This window comes from Condylura cristata, unplaced genomic scaffold, assembly GCF_000260355.1.
Source record: "Condylura cristata isolate star-nosed mole 26May11 unplaced genomic scaffold, ConCri1.0 scaffold00005, whole genome shotgun sequence".
Lineage (NCBI taxonomy): Eukaryota > Metazoa > Chordata > Mammalia > Eulipotyphla > Talpidae > Condylura > Condylura cristata.
Genome location: NW_004567106.1, coordinates 55,573,245 through 55,584,786, shown reverse-complemented (window position 1 = coordinate 55,584,786; position 11,542 = coordinate 55,573,245).

Sequence of the window (11,542 nt, the reverse complement as noted above, 5' to 3'; positions counted from 1 at the left end):
CAGTTCTCTCTGATGTGTTGACCACCTCTCTCAAAAGTTCTTCTATCTGCCCATTATAAAATAAAGGCATAAAAAGCAGGCTAGTCCTCAGGGTCACTAAGTGGCTGGACTGGAAACTATGGGCAAGACTGAAAAGCCTCAGGTCTGCCGAGATTGGCTCTGAAATCTCAATCTGCTTTCCAGGCTCATATTAGGTTACCACCACATTGGTATCCCCAGCTTCCTCCAGCTGCGACTTTTTTGGGATATGTACTCTTTTGAGAATCTGATGGAAGTTATCTTCTATTTTCCTAGGTAAAAGCTTATAAAAACATCAGTAAGAATTGTACAAGTTCACAGGACCCCTCCTCTAAAATATGGAAAGTTCCTGGTTTATAGGTAAGTAGAACATTACATTCATCAACCCATTTACTTGTACTATGACCAGAAGCCCCAGTTGGTTAAATCAATATGGTTCTTGGCAATTGAGTTTTGGAAAAACTGAATTTTATGTTGTTCTGCTGTTCTACAATTGGAACTAAAAAGAAAACACAGCTATTGTACTGGGTTGTATGTTTGTGTATGTGTCTGAAACTTTTATACATGTTTGCTTCAATTTATAATAGTTCTCAGTTCAATTTCACTCTTATAATAAAATACTTTGGCATGCTTTCTATATGACTAAAATACTATTGTGTTATCCAAGAGAGGTAAAGCACCTTGAATTTTCTCATTAGATTCCTATAGATTTTTCTCACTCAGTATAAAATGCCTTGGTGTGATAATACTTAGAAGTCATGGTCTTTACCAAAACCTTCCCTTACTATCCATATCTGACATAAAAGTGATCTGGTGTTGATGTATACTTACTTAAATCCCTATGATATATGTTTATCTAATCATTCATTCAGAAACATTGAGTACTCACTGGCACATTCAGTTTTATTTGAGATTCAGGGACTAGGACAATGAATAAGGCAAAGTCTTAGTTAAAAGTCTTATTTCAAAGATGTGAACCTTTTGGCAGAGATAGAAATGCCAACAGGTAATAAGGATATAGTATAATAATTCATGGCTCTCAATCCTGGCTTCATAATAGATCAGTAGTGAGAACTTTCATTAAGTGATGATTCTGAACTCTGAGCAGGAGATGTTAGTTTAATTGGTCTGAGGTAATGTGTGGACATCAGTATTTAACAGGTCCCTCTCAGCCATTGCATTTGCAATGAGGAGAAGACATGGTGTTATGAGAGCATTTAGAAACTGGGAAAGCAAGTGGTGGGTTTATTCCTTCATTCAACAAATACTTACTGTATACCTTCTATTTCCTATATCCCTGATATAGAGATAGCTGACTAAATATATTTATATCCAGACCTGGGTTCTAGGTTCTAGTAATCAAACAGAAATCATCTCTGCTCTTAAAGAAATTGTAGTATGATGGTAAATACTGACATGATGCCATCTGTTCCAGAAATATTCGTTAAATTATAATTTTGAGCTGAGCTATCAAGCTCAGAACCAGAACCACAAGCGTCTAGTTGGGGCAGACATACATACTTGGGGTGGGCCAGGAGGTTTTGCTAAAAAATGGATATATAGACTAACACTTGGAATGTGGGCAAGAGTTTTTCAGGAATGGGATACCAAGAACCACCATCAGAGGCAATAGCCTTGATGTGATGGAAAGCCTTGATGTACTATGAGTTAGAGAGTTATAGAGGGTGACCAAGAAGAGTCCCTCAATGTAGCCAATTGGCCAGCACCTTATAGGTCATTCTGGGTCCAGAATAGCCCTTCTGACACTATGCTGCATCAGTAACACATCTTTTAGAGCATCTTTTTGCAGCTAACTTTTTAATATTTTCACAAATATTTCCATGTCCTCCATCCTGTCTCTTAGATAATATTCGAAGATGCTAATTCACTTGCCAACTTCACATAGCTGAAAGTCAATCCATCGAATCAAGATTAGAACCCAAGTCTGGTAATGCCAACCTGAGTCTCTTCCCATCACATCACAGAAGACATTTTGTTAAGTTATGTATTTGGTCTGCAACTAAATAATAATATTCTGGTAGACCTAAAGCCCCTGCTGCAGATTTAAGACAGTACAGAGTTGTCGGGAGCACTTTGAGGTTTGTTGTTTGTTTTTAAAAGAACTGATGGAATCAAAAGATCAAGGGCAGAATTTTCAGGCTGAACAGTAGCAAGGCCGAAGTTTCTAGATGAAAGGCATCTATGAAGATAGATCTTTGTTCAGAGCTGGAGGCACCTTCTTACTCAGTAACTGTTTCCAAGAAGACATAAACACCTATGATTCTTAGGACTAAATGTAAAGAAAAGATGTTTCTTACTAGCCAAACTCCACTGTTGAAAAAGAAACAACTACTTTTGACTTGTCAAACAAAAGTTCCAGAGAATCTGTAGGAGCCCTGAGGGAGCAGCCCCCATATAAGAAGATGTTTGCCTTAGTCTAGGGCCTGGCTTTTACCCTCTGCTGGCCAGAAGTTGGTCCTGGTAAAGTTAGCTTCACATGATCCACAAGCAGGTCTACTGGCTGGCATTTTGGGGGGACAGTTCAATGAGGGTCACCATTCCCACAGTGGCACCCCCAAGAAGTATACCTAAGTGATCACTTGGGTAGAAAGCCTGCTGGTAGATGTGGAACAAAGCAATTCACCCTTCCTGTCACTTGTCCTCATTCTCCCAACTGTTAGACTGGAACAGTGGTATCCATTGGCACACAAAATATGCATTTTAATAAGTCAGCCACTAATAGATAGAACTAAATGCCAGAAAAAGTACCATTTGATGACTTGTTGAAAAAGTCAACTCAGTATTTCTGTCTACCTGAATCATTAATTTGCAAAAATAAAAAATATATGTACTCTAGGAAATAGAAATCAAATCATTTTGAGTTTGAGCAAACATTTCAGTTCCCTTGAGCACAACCAAGGATTTGTACAAATACATGATTATCTCAATTCATCAATCTTGTCATAAAAGAACATATTTTAAAGGTTCATGTCTTGATCACTAAAAGAAAATCCTTTCCATAGCATATAGATATTTCCCTACTTTCATGTTACCAACCATTTTTCCAATCCTAGTTAAGATTGGTATCTCCCTGTTTTTCAAGGCAGGATTCCCATGGCCCTTATTTCTCAGACCCCTGTTTTCTGGTTTAATAGATGCCTTCCCCCAAAATTACATGCTAGTACTGATACCTCTTTTCTGCTGCCACTGTTGATGTCAGAGTCCATGTATCACCTGAGCTATCTTAGAATGTTCGGGATCCTTCTCAGGGTTGCCTGCCTCCAGCTCTTCCGCTCTATGTACCATGACAACCTAGCACGTTGGGGTCAGACGTGTTGTGCTTGAAGGGGTTGCCAGGGACCTACCTTCCTGAAGTCAAACCCAGGGATCTACTGGCTGCTTGGTGGCAAGGGGCCAGGCACCAGACTTAGGCTCTGTTAACTAGACTTATCCTGCAATGTCTCGATTCTGCAGTGAAGACATGGAGGAAGGAGGCTCCATGTAGATTCCATTTTGCTGCAAATTTTGTGGCAGGAAGTCTGCCTCTGGCTACCGAGTCACTGTCTGTTTGAGCATCTGCCAAGATTTCAGTCTAAAGTTGGTTGAGGTGAATAATTCTGCAGCTGGAATTTCAGTCTCTTCTCTCTTTTCTCTAACCCTCCCATCTTTTGTTTTTTGTTAAGCTGTGTGACTTGGGCACTGATTATTTCCTCTCTCTAAAGCTGTCTGTTGAATGGAGACATCATAGAGCACATCTTTCAAACTCCCCTGAAGGGCCTCATTTCAAAGCACTGACCTTAATTCATAATCACATTCACTGGCTATCTGACTCCTTCAAGTAGCCCACTGAAGTTATGCTAAATCCTGACCCTCTACAAAGAAGCATGTGTATCAGGTCCTGAATTCTCCAGAAGAAATGGCCAGAATAGCAAACTTTGGGTAAAGTCAACACTACTGATTTTCCCTACCAAAAATTCTATTTTATTTAGTATGACCTTGTTGTATGCTATTTGTATGCAAGGAATGAACATAAGGCATACTATGAGGCTGTTTGCATGTTACACATATGCTATAATGGAATGCTGAATTACAAGGAATACAGAGGTGAGAAAAGCATTGTTGTCTTAGTGTAACCATGGTTTGAGTCAGCTGTTGTCCATGAAGTTCAGCTCTGATACAAGGAAGGATTTGAAGTACAGTTGAGCTTCAATAGCATAATTGTAACTCCTCTTTCTCTGCAATAATAAATGTTTCTATATTTCCAATCATAATTCATTTTACATTTTACACAGATTCATTTTACATTCCAGGGATTGCTTAGCTACACTATCTAGCAATTAGTGTCAGATTGAATCTTTGATAACTTTTAAAGATTAGAACATTTTATGTAAAAGAATATGTTTCTGACCTTTTTAAAGAAATCTGATCACTCAGGACATATAATTTTTCCTGGCAACAAACTGACACTTTGAGAGTCTGTTTCCTTTCATGGGTCATCTACTTTCAATGTTACCCAAAACCCCAGTCTTCTTTTCACTTTTATTTCTGACACTCTGGTGTCTGAAGGCATTTGGGTTTGCAGTCTCTTCTTAAGGACTGTTTTATCTATTATCCAAGGAAAGACACTGACCTTAATTAAAATACTTCATCCCCTTGTCCTCTGTGATGGAGGAAGATCAATTTTCCAGTTACTTTCACCACTGATACATTTTGTTCTCTCAAGGGGAGTAAATTCAGTGCCCTGAGAATTAGCAAATCCATCAGGATTGCAGATAAGATCCTTCACTAACAGAAGCAGTCTTGTCCCTCATACCACTCAAAAATAGGTGCACTTACATGTTAGAAATTGTTAGTACAATTCTAATCCTCGAGTTACTGTGAGCTCCTAGGTTTTCTACAAATTCTCTATGTCATGGGCTAATCCGTTGAGTGTCAGCCTCTACTCCTTTCGCCGTGTCATTCTCTCCAACCAGAACCTGCAGATCTTTATTTTGGGACTCAAGTTACCTGCCTTGGTGAGAGGAGCACATGGTGAGATTTGTAGGGATAGTCTCCGAATAATTGTTTTTTAAAAAAGATTTAGTTTGCTTGCTTGCTTATTTATTTATTTATTTATGCATGCGTGCATACTGGGTTGTAAAAGCTGGGTTGCAGGCCAGAGATGGTATGGCAGTGAGAGGATTCACCAGAGACAGATGGGGAGCAGAACAGGTGAATCTACTGAAATGCACTGCTGAGGGGAGCAGTGGATGAGACAGAAGAGGTCTGCTGTGCCATGTGGGTTAGCTCTCTGGTTGGACAGTGGCTGGCTATAGCTTGATAGTGCTGAGACTTTAACTCTTGTGCCACCAGGGAAGCTCCAAATAATTCTTAACAGCATCCAGATTATTCTCAAAAGTGGCCAGGTTTGGACAAGAAAATAAATAGTAGTCTTAGCAATGCCTACCTTAATCTATAGTATCTGAGTTTGTTGTATAACACAGAATTATCCATGTTTTAGAATTTAGTAATTACAATGTTTAATGGCATTCTTCTCAGGTATCGAGATTTCTTTTCATCAATATCATATTTAATGGACACCTCTAATTACCTACCTCTCTCAAAAGACAAACTTTCTTCTAATAACACTTGCTTATCTCATGTCTGTGTTTCTCAAAATAAGGTTCAGAGCCCCACGTGGGTGCCCAGGACACTTTCAGAATCACTATGAGTTCAAAACTATATTTATAAGACAAAGACATTATTTGCTTTTTCCTCTCTCATTGTCTTACAAGTTCACAGTGGAATTTTCCAGAGACAACAGAATCTGTGATACAGAAATAGCTTGAACGCAGAATCCAGCTGTTTTGAGTCTCCAGAGAGAGTTGCAAAAGTAAAACAATACTATCATTCTTAACAATATTTTTGTAAAGTAAAGTTATGTTTCTTAAAAGATGTTATTTAAGTTAGCATATAATTGGGTTGTTATTCATGGTTTTTAAACAAATTCCTTAACATTTAAAATTTTTCTCAGTGTTACTTTATAATAGGGTGTGAGAAGACAAACTGTAGGTTTTAGTCTAGATGGCTTCTGAGACCAAAATTTTGAGAACTGTTGATAAAGCACTTTGTACTTTTTAAGTAACTTCATATTTGTTATGTAATTTGAGTAGTTCTACATGTTTTTAGACTAGGATGATGTTCATAGAATATCCATTTTAACAATTCAGTTTTTTTTTTAATATTTCACAGACTTTTCAACACCACCACTATTACATTTCAGAATATTTTCATGACCTACAAAGAAGCCCCATGCATTAGTAGTAACTACATGTTTCCCTTTCCCCAGATCCTGATACCCCAAATTGTCTGCTTTGTTTCTATTGACCTGTCCTGTTCATTTCATCTGTGTAATCACAGGTGACCTTTTGTTACTGACATAATGTTCCACTTGATATAATGTTCTCAAGGTTAATCAATGTTGTAGCATGTTTCAGAACATTTTTATGGTTGCATAATATTCCACTGTGTGGATCTACTACTTTACTTACCCTTTCATTGTTTGAGGGACTCTTTGGTTGTCTCTGCTTTTCAAAAATATTATGAAAACTGCTGCTGTGTGTGTATATTTTAATTTTACTAATGTATGTATCTAGGTCATATGATAGCTTGATACTTAATTTTTTAAAAGAAAAATCCATATTGTTTTCCAAAGTGCTTGCACAATTTTCCATTCCTAGCCACCTATAGATTTCAATTTCTCTATATCCTTGCAACATTTGTCCTTTCTTTTGAAAATTACAGCTTTCCTAAAAGGTGTAACGTGTTTTGTATCCCATTATGGTTTTTATTTGTAACTTGGTGGTTCATGACCTTGTTCATTTTTTGTGTATTTGGTGATACTTAAATTCTTTATAGAAATGTTTATACAAATCCTTTGTTTATTTAAAAAAATTGTCTTTTTGGTTATGAACTTGCAAACATTTTCTCCCATTCTCTGGGTTATATTTTCACTTGCTTGATAGTGTCTCTAGAGAAAAATATTTTAAATTTCATCAAGTCCAGTTTGTCTAGATTTTGTGTATGGGTACTTGAGTTTTTTCATATGATCTTTTAAAAAATGCCAAATTCAGAGCCCCAAAGATTCAAACTTATATTCTTTCTAGGATTTTCTCTCTTACATTTTGTTATTGATTCATTTTTAGTCAATTTTTCATATCATGTGAAACAGGGGTTCAACTTTGCTTTTTTGTGAATATGCACGTCCCACACTATTTGTGCAAAAGATGCTTCCTTCCCTGTTGAAATTCCTTGTCACCCTAGTCAGAGTAGTTTTGTCCAATTTTCTTTGCTTCAAATTTAGTCTTGACCAGTTGTACTTTTCACCCAAATTCAAAGTGCACATTCCCAGACCAAGCATTAACTGCCAGATAATTAGTAAAAACATGTGGCAATGAAGTCAATTCTAAAAAAAACAAAAAAAAAAAAATTGCTTACAGTCCATGAAAATATCTTCCAGGATGATGACCCGAGTAATTTCCTTAGCTTATGAGATGAACGATTCCACATAAAATCACCTTAAAAGTTTTCTTTACACTATGGAAGCTGGATTTCTTGAGATTCTGTAGGTGATAGGTTGTGATAGAAAAACTCTTGACTCCTTGTTTAGGTTGATTTTGCATCACTACTTGTATATTTAATATATATTTTTTTCAGTTTTGAGAGAATAACTTCCAAGGTTAGATGGGTGACACAATATTCTAGGATGGATTTGTCTTCAAATCCTCATTGTCAACAATGCAAAAATTGTTTTTCTTAACTGTACATCAGTTATGTGAATTATCAGTCTTTGTTAGAGCTGCTAAAAGAAGACAATCCAGTGAATCTGAGTCAGCGATGCACACAAAAGCTATTCTCTAATGCGAATAAGTTCCTCATCTTGAAAGAAGGTATCTGGAGAGGGAAATTTTTATCATCCATGATTTTTTTTTTTTAAAGATTTATTTATTTGTGCATACAGAACTGGGGTACAGGCCAGAGGCTCAGGGGCGGTGAGAGGCTTCACCAGAGACAGAGTGGGGAACAGAACAGGCAGATGGATGAAGTACACTGCTGAGGGGAGCAGCGGGTGGGTCAGGAGAGGTCTGCCACACCATGTGGTCACCTCCGGGGCAGGCGGGAATTGAACTCATGTGGAAGCGGCTTTAGATTCTCAGTGCTGTGCTTTAACCCGCTGCGCCGCCAGGGAGGGCCCTATCATCCATGATTTTAACTAAAGTTAATGGAGGACACTATCACTAACTATGTGTATCGCTTGCATACGATAAGTGACAGAAGTCATGACAATTTAAAGCATGTGTTAAATTTTCACAATGGAAATTGTCATATATTAGGGTGGTCAGACAGTGCTTCCTTAGCTATAGCACAGAAAGAAATATTTTGAATGACCTTTGGGGAGTCAGCCTGACACACTGATGCAATGTCATGGGATGATTCAAAGAATTCCCCAGTGTAGTCTGCAGTACTTTAAGTACCACAGCCAGAACCAGGGAGGGTATAGTTCAGTCTTGCTCCTCACCACTCAGTAGCTTCTGCAATGTAGCATCAAATTCACACACCTTTTCAAGGACAAAGAAAGAACTAAATCCATATTCTTACTCAGAGATGAGTGTCCAGGATAGCAGAGTTAACATTTGAGACACGAGGAATTTTTGAGGCAAATATAAATTTGAATATACACACATACATATTCAGCTATCAGATATATAAAGGCTGTCACATGGAGGAGTAACTTGATTCCCCTCTCCCTTGATCCCCCCAAACAGAATTAAAATAGAAGATGGCAGCTACAGGAAGATAAACTTAGACTCAATGTCAAGAAAACTAAAATCTAGCAGAAGCACACATATTTCAGTGTGAGATGAAGGATGAGTCAGTTATCCTTAGAGGCATTCAAGCAGGGCCAGAAGAAGAAAGGGCTTTTGTTACCATTATATCATAGGAACCTTGAACAATTTTCTAAATGAGGGATATTATGACTCTCTAAAAGTAAATCAAGATGCTTGTGAGAATTAATAACTTTAGGGCTATGGAGATGGAAATTACTATGAAAATAGAACACTCAGAATTAGTGATCTTTCCAGAGCACTTGGTGTATGATCTGTTGAGGCAATGTGTGCCATCATCCCAGCTGATGGCAAATTCCCCTGCAAAGACACAGTAGCTTACATCAGTTCACTCACTAGAAAGATTTTTATTTGGGTCCATTTTACTAGTCTTTATCTTCTACAACTTTTCACAATTCAAACTATCACTCACCATTCTAATTTTTATTGAAAAGTAAAAAATATTTTTTACTTTTACATCTTTACTAAAAGTAAAAATTCCTTGTGTCCTCATGGTCTGTCAATTAACGGGGTTTAGCTGACCAATCACAGAAATTGAGAAGGGTATGTTCTAAAAATGTACATCTGTGACTCTATGGTAAAGTAAATTAACAAAATGAGAAGCACAAAAACTAGTCAGAATAATTGAATAATTACTGGTATGTTTCTCCCTAATGTTAATAGTCACGAGGAGCATTTCCCTTCAACAATGAAGTTCTTCTATAGCAAACTATTTGGAATCCAAAGTCACTGAACCCAAAAGTAACAGAAGCGAAGAGGTGAAGAACAGCAAATTCTGTAGCTATGCCAACAGAAAATTACTGCAAGAAGCGATGGGTGGCTCACTTCCTATACTGTTAATGACATGTTGTGAAATATACTATATTTAGCTCAAAAATCAGTCCCAAGGAAAGTGGGTCAGCCTGACAATACACTGGGTGGGGTCATCACCATTGACTATACTTAAAATGAAATAACTTTTAGGAACAAAGTTAACACATTGTCTCTTCATTATCATCAATGGCAGGACATATTCTAAGCTCAAAAGAACAATATTTTTGGTGGTAAAATGGTGGGAGTAAAACCCTTTTTGTCCAGAGAGAAAAGGGCACATTTGGCTGTAACAGTGAATTCATAGCTGAGCTGAGATGACCACAGGGAAATTTTTACCTGACTAGTTTCTTTTAACTGGTCTCTCTAGTTCTGCCCTGAAGCAGTTTCTGACTGCCTAATTTGAACTCTGTGATATGCTTCTGACTTTACAAGAGGAGTGAACCTTGGGTCAACCAGGATGCGGTGTTAACTTCCATGTGATCTCCTTAGCTTCCTCTCCTAGGAGTCCTAGAGCCAGGGAGGTGTCTCAGAGTCCTTTACCTCAGGTCTGCTTTCCCTGAGTATTACAACAGTGCTTCACCTGGGGAACTGGGCCAGCCCTGGGCTTATCTCGGAATTCTCTGAAATATTGCACATGAATGGCAATACCAGCTCATGTGTGAGGGCGGCTGGATATCAAAGATTACATAGGTGACAGAGGAGGCGTGAGAGAGACTGCAGGGAGCAGCAGTAAACGGGGTTCTAGACATTGTAGTTGCTTTATTCTACTTTCCTTTCTTATGGTCTGCTAAGTATTCCAGATCTTTCGTCTCTTCCCTTCTTCACATTATCTCCGTCTTCCTCTCCATCCCTGAAAATTCCCCCTTTCATCTTCAAAAGAGCACAAGATAAAGACCTAACCTGACTTGGTCGTGAGAAAAATATGCCCCCCTTCTTCCCCAGGAGAGAGTGTGATCTCTTCCATCTGAGCTGAGGTGCTCAGGTGTTCAGGCAGCTGCTATTTTGCTAGCAGAAGAAGGTTCTTCTCTTGGAATTTGTTTTGCTTCTCGGTTCATGGGAGCTCAGGTCCTCGCTTCATGGGACACAGTTCTGTTTTCATCTCTTTGGTCAGTCATTTACTTCATGGTCTTGAAGGAATGATAATGGAAGTTGAGGTTAATAATAAATAATACCAAGGTAGGTCTGTAGGGACCTGTGAGTCTGGGCTCACTAGGGTAAATTAACCTGCCTTAGACAATTACTTTATCTTTTATTCTGGGAAATAAAAACAAACAAACAAACAAACAAACAGCTAGTTGATGAGGACCTGGAAATTTCATGATATACATTATATATTTTACTACTTCCATCAAGAGAATTCATCATCTTATGGAATAGTAAGGTGAGGATGAAGAAATTGAAAACATTAAAAATTACTCAAAGTAGGGCCCTCCCTTGTGGCACAATGGGTTAAAGCACAGCACTGTGAAGCTAGGCAAAACCATCTCAGCATGAGTTTGATCCCTGGCCAGGGAGCTGACCCACATGGTGCAGCAGACCTGTCCTGACCTGCCCACTGCCTCCCTCAGTGGTGTGTTTCAATTGATCCGCCTGTTCTGCTCTCCACTCTGTCCCCGGTGAATTCTCTCACTGCCCCTGCACCTCTAGCCTGTACCCCAGTTCTGTATGCATAAATAAATAAATCTTTAAAAAATTACTCAAAACAGGGCCCTCCCTGGTGGCGCAGCGGGTTAAAGCACTGCACTGAGAATCTGAGGCCACTTCCGCATGAGTTCAATTCCCGCCTGCCCCGGAGGTGACCACATGGTGTGGCAGACCTCTCCTGA